At 37.0% G+C, this 9,780-nt stretch overlaps 1 non-coding gene across 1 annotated transcript; it reads right to left on the bottom strand.

The window, feature by feature from the left end:
- Positions 1 to 2,787: 2,787 nt before the first annotated feature.
- Positions 2,788 to 2,891, bottom strand: LOC112704639 (small nucleolar RNA R71). The gene has a single exon (XR_003155254.1). It is a non-coding gene; the product is annotated as a small nucleolar RNA R71 (small nucleolar RNA).
- Positions 2,892 to 9,780: the final 6,889 nt, after the last annotated feature.

The following is a 9,780-nucleotide window of genomic DNA, read 5'->3' as shown; positions in this document are numbered from 1 at the left end:
AATTGATGGCGGCATTCATGGGAATCCGGAAAGTCTAACCTTGTCTGTGGTACTCCGAGTAGGATTCTGGAATTGAATGACTGTGACGAGCTTCAAACTCGCGATTGCTGGGCGTGATGACAAACGCAAAAGAATCAAGGGATTCTATTCCAACATGATCGAGAACCGACAGATGATTAGCCGTGCTGTGACAGAGCATTTGGACCATTTTCACTGAGAGGATGGGATGTAGCCATTGACAACGGTGATGCCCTACATACAGCTTGCCATGGAAAGGAATAAGAACGATTGAAGGAAGACAGTAGGAAAGCAGAGATCCAACAGGGACAAGCACCTCCACGCACTTATCTGAAATTCCCACCATTGAATTACATGAGTAACTCTATCTTTATTTTATGTTTAATTTAATATTATTATTCGAAAAACCAATAATCTCTTAAATTAGTTAAATTCGCCTGACTGGGATTTACAAGATGACCCTAGCTTGCTTCATACCAACAATCTCTGTGGGATCGACCCTTACTCACGTAAGGTTTATTACTTGGACGACCTAGTATACTTGCTGGTTAGTTGTGCGGAGTTGTGACAAAGTGTGATTTATGTTTGAGAGCACCAAGTCTTTGGAGCCATTGTTGATGATCACAATTTCGTCCACCAAGTTTTTGGCGCCGTTGCCGGGGATTGTTCGAGTTTGGACAACTAACGGTTCATCTTATTGCTCAAATTAGGTAATTTTCTTTTCAAAAAGTTTTCAAAAATCTTTCAAAAAAATTTTTTATTTTCGTTTTTCTAAAGAATATTTTCGAAATATTTATTAAGAAAATACAAAAAAATCATAAAATCATAAAAATTAAAAATATTTTTTGTTTCTTGTTTGAGTCTTGAGTCAATTTTTTAGTTTGGTGTCAATTGCATGTTTTAAAAATTATTATGCATTTTTTGAAAAATTCTTGCATTCATAGTGTTCTTCATGATCTTCAAGTTGTTCTTGGTAAATCTTCTTGTTTGATCTTGATGTTTTCTTGTTTTGTGTCTTTTATTGTTTTTCATATGCATTTTTGAATTCATAGTATCCATGCATTAAAGAATTCTAAGTTTGGTGTCTTGCATGTTTTCTTTGCATCAAAAATTTTTCAAAAATATGTTCTTGATGTTCATCATGATCTTCAAAGTGTTCTTGGTGTTCATCTTGACATTCATAGTGTTCTTGCATGCATCATGACTTTTGATTCATAATTTTCATGTTGTGAGTCATTTTTGTTGTTTTTCTCTCTCATCATTAAAAATTCAAAAATAAAAAAATATCTTTTCCTTATTTCTCTCCTAATTTTCAAAAATTTGAGTTGACTTAGTCAAAAATTTTTAAAATTAGTTGTTTCTCATAAGTCAAGTCAAATTTTCAATTTTAAAAATCCTATCTTTTCAAAAAAAAAATTTCAAAAATCAAATCTTTTTCATTTTTATCTTATTAATTTCAAAAATTTTAAAATTATTTTCAAAATCTTTTTCTTAATTTTATTTCAAATTTTCGAAATTACACTAACAATTAATGTGATTGATTCAAAAATTTGAAGTTTTTTACTTTCTTGTTAAGAAAGGTTCAATCTTTAAATTCTAGAATCATATCTTTTAGTTTCTTGTTAGTTAAGTAATTAATTTTAATTTTAAAAAATTTAATCTTTTTCAAAATATCTTTTTCTTAAAAATCATATCTTTTTTTATCTTTTTATCATATCTTTTTCAAAACTTTATCTTTTTCAAAAATTTGATTTTAAAATATCTTGTCTAACCTCTTATCTTCTTATCTTTTCAAATTTGATTTTAATATCTTTTTCAACTAACAAATTAACTTTTTGTTTGTTTCTTATCTTTTTCAAAACCACCTAACTACTTCTCCCTCTCTAATTTTCGAAAATATCTCGTCCCTTTTTCAAAATTCTTTTTAAATTAATTGATTGTTTTAAATTTTAATTTTAATTCTATCTTATCTTTAATTTTCAAAAATCACTAACTCCTTTTCAAAATTAATTTTTGAATTCTCTTTCTCATCTTCTTCTATTTATTTATTTATTTACTAACACTTCTCTTCATCTCTCTTCATCTCCAATCACTTCCTCTATCCTTACCCTTGTGTTTGGATTATTCCTTCTTCTTAATCCTTATCCCCTTTCTTCTTCTACTAATAATAAGGATCCTCTTTACTGTGACATAGAGGATTCCTCTTCCTTTTCTTTTTCTCTTCTCTTTCATATGAGCAGGAACAAGCAAAAAGGCACTCTTGTTGAAGCTGATCCTAAACCTGAAAGGACTCTAAAGAGGAAACTAAGAGAAGCTAAATTACAACAATCCAGAGGCAACCTTTATGAAATTTTCGAACAAGAGAAGAAGATGGCAGCCGAACCCAACAACAATAATGCAAGGAGGATGCTTGGTGATTTTACTAAACCCACGTCCAAGTTTGATGGAAGAAGCATCTCAATTCCTACCATTGGAGCAAACAATTTTGAGCTGAAACCTCAATTAGTTGCTTTAATGCAACAGAACTGCAAGTTTCATGGACTTCCATCTGAAGATCCTTACCAGTTTTTAACTGAGTTCTTGCAGATTTGTGAGACTATTAAGACGAATGGAGTAGATCCTGAAGTCTACAGGCTCATGCTTTTCCCTTTTGCTGTAAGAGACAGAGCTAGAACATGGTTGGACTCACAACCTAAAGATAGCCTGGACTCCTGGGATAAGCTGGTCACGACCTTCTTAGATAAATTCTTTCCTCCTCAAAAGCTGAGCAAGCTTAGAGTGGATGTTCAGACCTTCAAGCAAAAAGATGGTGAATCCCTCTATGAAGCTTGGGAAAGATACAAGTAGATGACCAAAAAGTGTCCTTCTAACATGTTTTCAGAATGGACCATATTAGATATATTCTTTATGGTCTATCTGAGTTTTCCAAAATGTCATTGGACCATTTGCAGGTGGATCCATTCACCTAAAGAAAACGCCTGCAGAAGCTCAAGAACTTATTGACATGGTTGCAAATAACCAATTCATGTACACTTCTGAGAGGAATTCCGTGAATAATGAGACGCCCTCAGAGGAAGGGAGTTCTTGAATTTGATGCTCTGAATGCCATATTGGCTCAGAACAAAGTGTTGACTCAGCAAGTCAACATCATTTCTCAAAGTCTTAATGGATGGCAAAATGCATCCAACAGTACTAAAGAGGCATCTTCTGAAGAAGAAGCTTATGATCTTGAGAACACTGCAATGGCAGAGGTAAATTACATGGGTGAACCTTATGGAAACACCTATAATTCATCATGGAGAAATCATCCAAATTTCTCATGGAAGGATCAACAAAAGCCTCAACAAGGCTTTAATAATGGTGGAAGAAACAGGTTTAGCAATAGCAAGCCTTTTCCATCATCTTCTCAGCAACAGATAGAGAATTCTGAGCAGAGCTCCTCTAATTAGCAAATATAGTCTCTGATCTATCTAAGGCCGCTTTAAGTTTCATGAGTGAAACAAGGTCCTCCATAAGAAATTTGGAGGCACAAGTGGGCCAGCTGAGTAAGAAAGTAGCTGAAACTCCTCCTAGTACTCTCCCAAGCAATATAGGAGAGAATCCAAAGAGAAAGTGCAAGGCCATTGATATAGTCAATATGGCCGAATGTAGAGAGGGAGGAAAGGATGAAAATCCTAGTGAGGAAGACCTCCTGGGACGTCCTTTGAGCAAGAAGGAGTCCCCTATTGAGGACCTAAAGGAATCTGAGGCTCATATAGAGACCATAGAGATTTCATTAAAACTCCTTCTACCATTCATGAGCTCTGAAGACTATTCTTCCTCTGAAGAGGATGAAGATGTAACTGGAGAGCAAGTTGCTCAATATTTAGGAGCTATCATGAAGCTGAATGCCAAGTTGTTTGGTAATGAGACTTGGGAAGGTGAACCTCCCTTGCTCATTAGTGAACTAGATACATGGGTTCAGCAAACATTACCTCAAAAGAGACAAGATCCTGGCAAATTCTTAATACCCTGTACCATAGGCACCATGACCTTTAACAAGGATCTATGTGACTTGGGGTCAAGCATAAATCTTATGCCACTCTCTGTAATGGAGAAACTAGGGATCATTGAGGTATAGCCTGCCATATTCTCATTACAAATGACAGACAAGTCAGTAAGACAAGCTTATGGATTGGTAGAGGACGTGTTAGTGAAGGTTGAAGGCCTTTACATCCCTGCTGATTTCATAATCTTAGACACTAGGAAGGAGGAGGATGAATGCATCATCCTTGGAAGACCTTTCCTAGCCACAACAGGAGCTGTGATTGATGTTGACAGAGGAGAGCTAGTCCTTCAATTGAATGGGGACTACCTTGTGTTTAAGACCCAAGGGTGTTCTTCTGTAAACATGGAAAAGAGGCACAATAAGCTTCTCTCAATACAGAGTCAAACAAAGCCCCCATAATCAAACTCTATGTTTGGTGTTGGGAGGCCACAACCAAACTCTAAGTTTGGTGTTGAGAAGCCCCCACATTCAAACTCTAAGTTTGGTGTTGGGAGGCCCTCATCATGCTCTAAACATCTGTGAGGCTCCATGAGAGTCATTGTCAAGCTAGTGACATTAAAGAAGCGCTTGTTGGGAGGCAACCCAATTTTAATTTATCTAATTTTATTTTTTTTATTTTACTATTATTTTATGTTTTATTAGGTTCATGATCATGTGGAGTCACGAAAAAAATACAAAAATTAAAAACAGAATAAAAAATAACAGAAGAAAAATCACACCCTAGAGGAAGGACTTACCGGCGTTTAAACGCCAGTAAGGAGCATCTGGCTGGCGTTCAACGCCAGAACAGAGCATGGATCTGGTGTTGAACGCCAGAAACAAGCAACATCCTGGCGTTTGAATGCCAGGAATATGCCCTGAGGAAAGCTGGCGCTGAACGCCAGGAAGAAGCATGGAACTGGCGTTCAACGCCAGAAACATGCTGCAATTGGGCGTTGAACGCCCAAAATGAGCATCACTTCGGCGTTTAAACGCCAGAATTGTATGCTAAGGCATTATACATGCCTACTGGGTGCAGGGATGTAAATCCTTGACACCCAGGATCTGTGGACCCCACAGGATCACCTCAGGATCTGTGGACCCCACAGGATCTCCACCCACCTCAACTCACCTTCTCTCTTCTTCACCAATCACCTCAATCTCTCTTCTCCATCACCCCTTCACCACTCACATCCATCCATCTCTTCCCCACCCAATCCCACCCATATGGCCAAAACACACACATCTCTTCCTCTCCTCCATATCTTCTTCCATTCTTTCTTCTTTTGCTCGAGGGCGAGCAACAGTTTAAGTTTGGTGTGGTAAAAGCATAGCTTTTTGTTTTTCGATAACCATTGATGGAACCTAAGGCCAAAGAAACCTCTAGAAAGAGGAAAGGAAAGACAAAAGCTTCTACCTCCGAGTCATAGGAGATGGAGAGATTCATCTAAAGGGTTTATAGCTCAGTGGTAGAATATTTGACTGCAAATAAAGAGATCCCTGAGATAACTCAGGGGATAAATTTTCCTCCACAAAATTATTGGGAGCAACTAAGGATAGGAGCACCAAAATCACTAGGGATCATGCAACAGAAGCAAGGAAGAAACATAGAGGAGCTTAAAGAGCACCATTGGTTCTTCAAGAAGGTTCCACCCTCACTAAGGTGACTCATTCCTTGTTCTTATTTTCTCTTCTTTTCGGTTTTTATGTTATATGTTTATCTATGTTTTGTGTGTCTACTTCATGATCATTAGTAGTTAGTAACTATGTCTTAAAGCTATGAATAATTCCATTAATCCTTCACCTCTCTTAAATGAAAAATGTTTCTAATTCAAAAGAACAAGAAGTACATGAATTTCAAATTTATCCTTGAATTTAGTTTAATTATATTGATGTGGTGACAATACTTTTTGTTCTCTGAATGAATGCTTGAACAGTGCATATTTTTTATCTTGTTGTTTATGAATGTTAAAATTATTGGCTCTTGAAAGAATGATGAATAAGAGAAATGTTATTGATGATCTGAAAAATCATAAAATTGATTCTTGAAGCAAGAAAAAGCAGTGAAAAAGCAAATGGCTTGCGAAAAAAAGGTGGCGAAAAAAATAGAAATAAAAAGAAAAAGCAAGTAGAAAAATCCAATAGCCCTTAAAACCAAAAGGCAAGGGTAAAAAGGATCCAAGGCTTTGAGTATCAATGGATAGGAGGGCCCAAGGAAATAAAATCCAGGCCTAAGCGGCTAAATCAAGTTGTCCCTAACCATGTGCTTGTGGCATGCAGGTCCAAGTGAAAAGCTTGAGACTGAGTGGTTAAAGTCATGATCCAAAGCAAAAAGAGTGTGCTTAAGAGCTCCGGACACCTCTAACTGGGGACTCTAGCAAAGCTGAGTCACAATCTGAAAAGGTTCACCCAGTCATGTGTCTGTGGCATTTATGTATCCGGTGGTAATACTGGAAAACAAAGTGCTTAGGGCCATGGCCAAGACTCATAAAAGTAGCTGTGTTCAAGAATCAACATACTTAACTAGGAGAATCAATAACACTATCCGAAATTCTAAGTTCCTAGAGAAGCCAATCATTCTGAACTTCAAAGGAAAAAGTGAGATGCCAAAAACTGTTCAGAAGCAAAAGGCTACCAGTCCCACTCATCTAATTAGAACTAATATTCATTGATATTTTGAGATTTATAGTATATTCTCTTCTTTTTATCCTATTAGATTTTCAGTTGCTTGGGGACAAGCAACAATTTAAGTTTGGTGTTGTGATGAGCGGATAATTTATACGCTTTTTGGCATTGTTTTTAGGTAGTTTTTAGTATGATCTAGTTACTTTTAGGGATGTTTTCGTTAGTTTTTATGCTAAATTCACATTTTTGGACTTTACTATGAGTTTGTATGTTTTTCTGTGATTTCAGGTATTTTCTAGCTGAAATTGAGGGACCTGAGCAAAACTCTAATAAAAGGCTGACAAAGGACTGCTGATGCTGTTGGAATCTGACCTCCCTGCACTCGAAATAGATTTTCTGGAGCTACAGAACTTCAAATGGCGCGCTCTCAATGGCGTTGGAAAGTAGACATCCAGAGCTTTCCAGCAATATATAATAATCTATACTTTATTCGAGATTTGATAACGTAAATTGGCGCTCAACGCCAGTTCCATGCTGCATTCTGGAGTCAAACGCCAGAAACACGTCACGAACCAGAGTTGAACGCCAGAAACACGTTACAACTTGGCGTTCAACTCCAATAAAAACCTCTGCACGTGTAACATTCAAGATCAGCCCAAGCACACAACAAGTGGGCCTCGGAAGTGGATTTCTGCATCAATTACTTACTTTTGTAAACCCTAAGTAGCTAGTTTATTATAAATAGGACATTTTAGTATTGTATTTTCATCCTAGATTGTATTTTTGATCCTGTGATAACGTTTTGGGGGCTGGCCTCTTGGCCATGCCTGGACCTTCATCATTTATGTATTTTCAATGGTGGAGTTTCTACACACCATAGATTAAGGGTGTGGAGCTCTGCTGTACCTCAAGTTTCAATGCAATTACTACTATTTTCTATTCAATTCGATTTATTCCTATTCTAAGATATTCGTTGCACTTCAACATGATGAATGTGATGATCCGTGACACTCATCATCATTCTCACCTATGAACGCATGACTGACAACCACTTCGGTTCTACCTTAGACCGGGCGCATATCTCTTGGATTCCTTAATCAGAATCTTCGTGGTATAAGCTAGAATTGATGGCGGCATTCATGGGAATCCGAAAAGTCTAACCTTGTCTGTGGTATTCCGAGTAGGATTCCGGAATTGAATGACTGTGACGAGCTTCAAACTCGCGATTGCTGGGCGTGATGACAAATGCAAAAGAATCAAGGGATTCTATTCCAACATGATCGAGAACCGACAGATGATTAGCCGTACTGTGACAGAGAATTTGGACCAATTTCACTGAGAGGATGGGATGTAGCCATTGACAACGATGATGCCCTACATACAGCTTGCCATGGAAAGGAATAAGAAGGATTGAAGGAAGACAGTAGGAAAGCAGAGATCCAACAGGGACAAGCACCTCCACGCACTTATCTGAAATTCCCACTATTGAATTACATGAGTAACTCTATCTTTATTTTATGTTTAATTTATTATTATTATTTGAAAAACCAATAATCTCTTAAATTAGTTAAATCCGCCTGACTGGGATTTACAAGATGACCATAGCTTGCTTCATACCAACAATCTCTGTGGGATTGACCCTTACTCACGTAAGGTTTATTACTTGGACGACCCAGTACACTTGCTGGTTAGTTGTGCGGAGTTGTGACAAAGTGTGATTTATGTTTAAGGGCACCAAGTCTTTGGAGCCATTGTTGATGATCACAATTTCATCCACCACCTTCCAAGTGTTTGATTAAATTCTTGAAAGGATGCTAGAGTAGATTTTTCTCCTCTTGGCTTTGGTTGAGTAATTGGAGACTCTTGAGTTATCAAACTCCTTTGTTGATTGATAATTGGAAGTTGCTAGTTGATTTGAATTCCACTAAAGCTAGTCTTTCCTTGGGAGTTGACTTGGACTTGAGGAATCAAATTGATTAATTTCACTTGACTTTCCTTCATAGTTAGAGGTTGACTAAGTGGAGCAATGGACAATTATTGTCACAATGGATAATGATAATGAGGATAGGACTTCTAATTCTCATACCTTGCCAAGAGCTTTCTTAGTTGTTATTTTACTTCTTTTGCCACTTACATTTCTTGTCACTTATTCAAAACCCCAAAAATATACAATCCCTAGCCAATAACAAGAACATTTCCCTACAATTCCTTTGAGAGACGATCCGAGTTTTAAATACTTCAGTTTATTTTTATAGGATTTTGTACTTGTTACAAACAATTTTTTGTATGAAAAGATTATTTGTTGGTTAAGAAGCTATACTTGCAACGAGATTTCATTTGTGAAATTCTATACCATCAAAAACCCGCTCATCAAAGAAATTAGCAAGAAGAACTAAGAGAGTAAAGATGTAGCAACAAGAAATTGAAAGGAAAAGTAAATGAAATCAACAATTAAAACCTAGATCTAAGAGAAATTAACCTAAGAATCCTAATCTAATTCTAGAGAGAAGAGAGAGATTCTCTCTCTAGAATTCTACTTAAAGCATGATGAAAACACAAAAATATGTGCTTCCCTTTGCTCCCACTTGAATTCTGCATGTAATAGGTTTAGAAATGAGTTGGATTTGGGCCTGCGAAGCGCAGAAATTGCCCCTAGTGTTTTTACTTTAATGAGGTGACGTGCGAGCAGCAATGCGTACGCATGGGTCATGCGTACGCGTCGATTGCCATTTTACTTTCCATGCATATGCATCACGTCACGCGTACGCATCGCCATGCGACTTCATATCCACGCGTGTGCGTCTGTTACGCGTATGCGTCGGTGGTGCATTCAAAATCCTTTATTTTCCACGAGTTCTCCACTTTGCATGCTTTTCTCTTCATTCCTTTAATCCATTCCTAGCTTCTTAAACCTAAAATCACTAACACACATATCAAGGCATCTAGTGGAATCAAAGGTGAATTAAAATTAACCAATTAAAGGCCTAAAAAGCATGTTTCACTTTCAAGCACAAATTAGGAGAAAATCATGAAACCATGCCATTTTATTGAATAAATGTGGAAAAAGATGATAAAATCCCTCTAAATTAAGCACTAGATAAACCCTAAAA

The sequence above is a fragment of the Arachis hypogaea genome, chromosome 7, assembly GCF_003086295.3.
Source record: "Arachis hypogaea cultivar Tifrunner chromosome 7, arahy.Tifrunner.gnm2.J5K5, whole genome shotgun sequence".
NCBI lineage: Eukaryota > Viridiplantae > Streptophyta > Magnoliopsida > Fabales > Fabaceae > Arachis > Arachis hypogaea.
This window is presented reverse-complemented; position numbering and strand designations above follow the sequence as displayed.